Genomic DNA, 6,000 nt, shown 5'->3' with positions numbered 1-6,000 from the left:
AATTCACTGACGCTATATAAATAATAAAATAATAATAATAACACAGTTACCTGTAAAATGAACATTATAGTGTTAGGAATACAAAGCTGTGCCAGTCTTGGCCTTGGGACGGGATCATAGATAAGTTTATTGTTTAAGTTTATAAGTTTATTTGGGGGGGGGGCATAGCGAGTGAGGTAATGCCTAAATCCCACAATCCTCAGTCATGATGGCTGCTGGGATTGGACAGAAGGCAGAGCCACGTCGTTTGCCAACCTCAGGCTTTACCATGAGATAACTATAGCGTGTGTTGATCATTCTTATAACCGTACAGTTAGTTTATAAAAAACGACTAATTCATTTGCAGCTAGCCTTGGCCATGTTGGGCACAGAGAATTAAAGAATGACTCCTTGCTTGCCTGTTGACTGGAATGCTGGGAGTTTTTCTGCAAATCGCAGACTCTGATTGGTTGCTGACATCACCTGATCTCTGCGTCCCCGTTTTTATTTTTATCAGTAATGGTCACCGAGGGACGGGAAGCGTAATAAAACACTACGTCCCCAAACTAACAGGCAGAGTTATCCCAGAGCTAGGTTTATTACAGCTTCCTTACTTACATAACATTAATCTATTTCCATAATGACTTTAAACTTTCCAGATGAGAGCAGCGCTTTCATTGCGTTACTTTATTAAAGGATCCCCCATCTTACATGGGTTGGTAAATCACAGGCATCTATAGTCCCCACACACGTTCAATTAAACATGAACTTTACAGGTACCATCAAGGGGGCACTCTAAGCACCATAACCACTGCAGTGCGCTGCATTTTAACAGCCCAACAGTTGCAGTTGTAGTTTCTGCATATTGCAGCTGCTGACGAGGTGGGATTTAGATTCCAGGGAAAGTATGGTTTTATGTTAAAGGACCACTCAGGGCACTATAACCACTTCATCTCAATGATGTGACCTGGGTGCTGCGGCCCTGTAAAACATTCCAGAAATGTTTCCATTACATAACATGCCTCGAGTGATCGTCTTCCTGACAGCCACTACAGGCAATTTCATTTTGAGAACGGAATCAAACTGAGTTCTTCATCAAATGCTGTTCATGGAGCAGTATTTGATTAGTGCAGCACAGCATTTTGCCGCGCATGCACATAAGCCTCTTAATATATTCTATGGGGAAACATTGGATTGGCTGAGATCTTTAGTCTCGCTGATCTCAGCCAAGAAGGTGGAGTAGCAGGACGCAGACCAGCGCGGAAAGGACCAAAAGGAAAGTAAGACTCACCTTTCAAGCCCTCACAAGTGCAGAGGGACCTAAATAGATAGATTAAACATGTTTGTATTCCTAACGACATAGAGCTCCTTTAAACAGCTCCAAAACAGTTAGACCAAAAACCAGGGACAGTCATAGCACCATAAACAGTACAATTAGCTGTAGACAGGATGGTGCCTTGAGTGTTTTTATTTTTAAAATAAAGAAAAAAGGGAATTTTCTCCTCCGTGAAATTCCTCTTGGGTACTAATAAGATAGGCTGATAAAAGACAAGTGCTACATATAACATTTAATGATGAAGTTAACACTTAATAGTGGAGTATAGGTGTATAAATTATCCAATTGGTAAACCAGCAGGCGTTATTTGTGTTGCCTAGAATGTATTACCCATAAATGATCCTATCCATTTAATATTAAAATATTGTAGTATTTTGGTCGGTAGCTTAGAGTCTTTCAATTGTCCAATGTAAACGAGTACATCAGTTTGAAAAGGTAGATTCCCAAGGTCTAATTAGACCTGAAGATAATAGTCCAATTTCAAACCGTGGTACTCCAGGGTTAATAGGGGAGAGTACAACTAAGCTGTTTACTGGTTTAAAACCACATCAGGGGGTGTACCGTTAGAATCCTGAAAAATTGGGTCAGCATTTGGAAATGGAGCAGCATAAAAAACGTAAATACTTGGGGCAAACAAATGAAAAAGTATCTGTGTATTTGGTGATCCATATATATCGGACTAAATATAGCAGTGGTATAGGATACATCAACTTATCCAGATTCCAGGGTTCATGCCCAGAGTGGGTGGGTACCACTCATACTGACCACCTCTGTTGGGAATATTTATCATACAGGAAATATTAGTCATTTATTCTATTGTGTTTTTAAAATACCTCTGGTGATAACGTAATGACCACATAAGACGATTGATGTCTGCCTCCTGAGGCTTTTGTGTCGTTCCCCCTTTCTTCTGCCGTACCCCATTGCCCCGTTCCAGCTGAATTATTGCCAAACAAAACAAAGTCTGGTTTAAAGAAGGCAAATTTCTTCTCCCAAACAGAATTTATTCCTCTCACTGCTGTCTAATTGCACTTGCCTTTCTTGAACAAAGTAAGATTTTATGACATTTATCATATTAAATTACAGTCCTCTCTATAGCTAGCGTCGGTGCTATTGTGACATCTGTTTCTTGTAAAGATTGAGAAGTTTAATTTGCCCGATCACCAGGACATCTGCGAGTCCTTGCCTGGTCCTCCTGTATTTTGCAGGCGATAATTTATGGAAATAGCTTTGCTACAGGGAGAAAGGGATTCTATAGAGGGAGGCGAGAACGAGGCAGTATAATGCAAACAGATTTCTTAAATTAACAAAAAAAAAATGAATATGAACACGTCTCATCCATAGATCTACTGTGAAGGCTTTACATGCAGTATTGGTGACATTTTACGATATAAAATCTTCATCTGTTGTTCTGCTCTTTGCAGGAAGCATATTCAATTTTTCGTGGGCAACAGAATTAGTCCTTTTACATTTAAAGAGAACTCTTCTGAAAAAGTTTTGTTTGTGTATTTCGAATGCTATCTATCTGATGGCAACTCAGTATTTTTTGGGAGGATAGAGGGGAGGGTGTTAGGGGGTTTGCATGAGGACAGCTATATAAATAATAACATAATAATAATAATAATAATATTAATCCAATGTCACTGAAATCCCCATAGGAAAGCAATTAAGGCAATGTTTTGCTTCGGGGAGGGCCTAATGTGCCTGTGGCTCTCGCTTGCCCTGCGCATTAGGCGCCCTCCTCCCCCCCCCCCCCTCCCCCCCTCCCCACTCCGTTGGATGATGTCGAGTAGCGCCAAATCAGTGCCGAAATAGGTAAGTGACTAAAGAGTTTAACCCTTTACATGCTGGGTTGGGGGGGCTGCAAAGGAGTGGGGGTAGGGCGTGCTAGCGATATAACTTTATATTATTAACACTATAGAATCACTTTAAATTGAAAGTGAATTTAACATTTATTTATTTGTCAATATTTTTTTTTAAGGCACATTTATAACATACACTGTTTATGCCATAGTGACATTGCAAAACATGTAGAAGCACTATGGTATAACATGCGCAGTGACATGTCTGAGCATGACTGAGCTAAGCCTAACACCATAGAACTAATGGGTAGGGCAATATGAAATTGTCCATATAGTGATGTACAGAGTATTCTGTGATAGAACCACAGTCTATTTAAGTCTGACTTTGAGGAGCTCTAAGAAACCTGTCTGCTCAGCAAAGCAGTCCGGCACCGTCCCTGAATTTCACATTTGAGTCCACAAACTGAATATATTCTCCAAACCAGCTAAACTTTCAGTTTGTTCTGATATCTGCTCCTCCCGTTCTTTGGAAGATTGTCCTCGATTTACCAGTATTTTCGATTGCATTCGTGTCTATTCGCTGTACCCGAAGGCTATCTCTGTTCGGCTGTTCTTGTCATGGTGTTTACTGTATTCTCTCATTATAAACGTTCAATACAAATTTAAACATTGAAATAAAAATCTTTCAGTTTGAATTCCTGATAATTCACAAGGAATTATTCAATAAACAGTGTATTCGCCAAACTACAAACTGCAGTAAATTGAAATCCAAATGTCAAAATTCAGGTTAAAAGAGCCGATCTGTGATTATATCCGAGATTGAGAATCAGTTAATTTACCTTTCAGATTTTAATTCGTTGCAGTTCAGAGTTTAGCTAATAAACCTTTGGATTTGGGAATTGAAAATTCAATAGCAAAATTTGGAGAGAAAAAAACATGGATTTTGAAGATGATTTTAGCCCCCATTTTCCAGTTTAGTTTTCATTTCACTACAATTCGGATATTAGTAAGTAACTGCTAATTACACAAAATGATTTAACAAGACACTACCAGTGCAGGACTCCCACCTTCACCCTGGGCAGATATGAGAGGTAAAGGGGGCAAACCAGCACTGGCTAAAGGGGCAGGATTTTATTATTTAAGGAAACAGGATTTTACTATTTAGGGGGGCAAGATTTTATTATTTAAAGGGGCAGCATTTTATTATTTAAAGGGACAGGATCTTATTATCACGCAGTTCTTCTGTAGCTTAGATACCCTCTGATATAGTTACCTGTTGTGAACATGTAGACAATAAAAGCATTAATCTCTGCTCCCTAAATATATATATACACACACTGATCAGCCACAACATTAAATCCAGAAGCCTATCCAGTAGCCAATATCACTGCCAAGACAACAGCAAAGCGTCTACTCGCAGATATTGTATGTAGATTTGGACTTCCAGAAGTTATTGAGAGTGACCAGGGCCCAGCTTTTACAGCAACAGTAACTAAAGAAATTTGGACTGCTCTGGGGGTGACCCTAGCTTTTCCCTTACCACCCACAAAGTAGTGGCAAAGTGGAATGCATGAATGGCACCCTAAAAGCTAGAATGTTAAAAATGTCACAAGAAACAAAGATGCCCTGGCCAGAAAGCTTGTCAATAGCTCTATTCAGCGTCAGACACACACCTAGAGGGAAGCACTCACTATCCCCATATGAGATTCTATTTGGGACTGCACCCAGACTAGGTTGTTATTACCCCCAACAGCTACAGCTACAACAAAATACATGCCCAAGTTTTCTCTTCAATTCCAGATCCCGATTTTGATACGGGTACCCACAGCCTGCTTCCCGGAGATTGGGTTCTGGTCAAGAGATTTCTGCGGAAACACACCCTGGAACCAAGATTTGATGGACCATTCCAAGTTCTCCTGATCACTTCAACCTCCGTCAAGTTGGCTGGCAGGCCACATTGGATCCACGCTTCCCATTGCAAGAAGACTCCTGCCCCAGAGGAAGCAAATACCGCAATACCATGTACCTCTGGTACATCATCTCCTTAATTAGCCTAATTAAGGCCCAACAAGTAGCCATTACTAAAGATGCCAGTGGGTATACCTTCTGGTACAATTCCTCATGTACCCGTGTGGCTACATACACTTTTGACTATTGTGACATTGTAGACTGCCCATTCCCTACGTCACAAATTCAAACCATCTATAGAGATATACCTCATGTAAAAGACCCCTATGTTTGTGTAGTTGACAAACAATGGGGGCATAACTGTAACCATTGGGGGGCTGCAGGGTGGAATGCTGGGCCTGCCTGGGGTTACAAACCCAAGAGTGCCTTATCTAAGGTAGATGACCATGGTAGATCCCTCCTCCAAAGAATGACTTTAAGGAAGCCTGGAGGAGGTACGCCCATAAAATTAATCCTAAACATAGAGCATCCCAGTCCAACGGATGCAGACCAGTATGTAATGGGAATGTATTGGAAGAAAGGTTCCTATAACAAATTGGGGCACTTCTACCTTAAAGATATGTGCCACTCCCCAGAGTGGCAAGGGGCCACCCATATGGTCTCAAATCCATTAAAACCACACATCCAGTCCTTTAAAGACATGATGGCCATTGCTAACCCCACTTTTGAAGATACTATGGCCGCTGAAACAGGTTTTAATGATGTTAATTTATGGTTGGAATGGATGAAGTATAATGCCAACAAACATAACAGAACTGCATGCTATGTGTGTGGTGGTGCCCGACCTCATCTCGGCACCGTACCTTTGACTTTGCCATTAGATATAGAAGAATGCATCTTAAGTCTATTTGCCTACCACTACAACTTTAATAGGTCCCTCTGCAAAGCATGGACAGTAGAATACCCTCTCCTAAC

The sequence above is a fragment of the Pelobates fuscus genome, chromosome 3 (genome assembly GCF_036172605.1).
Source record: "Pelobates fuscus isolate aPelFus1 chromosome 3, aPelFus1.pri, whole genome shotgun sequence".
Taxonomy (NCBI): domain Eukaryota; kingdom Metazoa; phylum Chordata; class Amphibia; order Anura; family Pelobatidae; genus Pelobates; species Pelobates fuscus.
The sequence above is the reverse complement of the archived record's forward strand: the minus strand, read 5'-3'. Positions refer to the sequence as shown.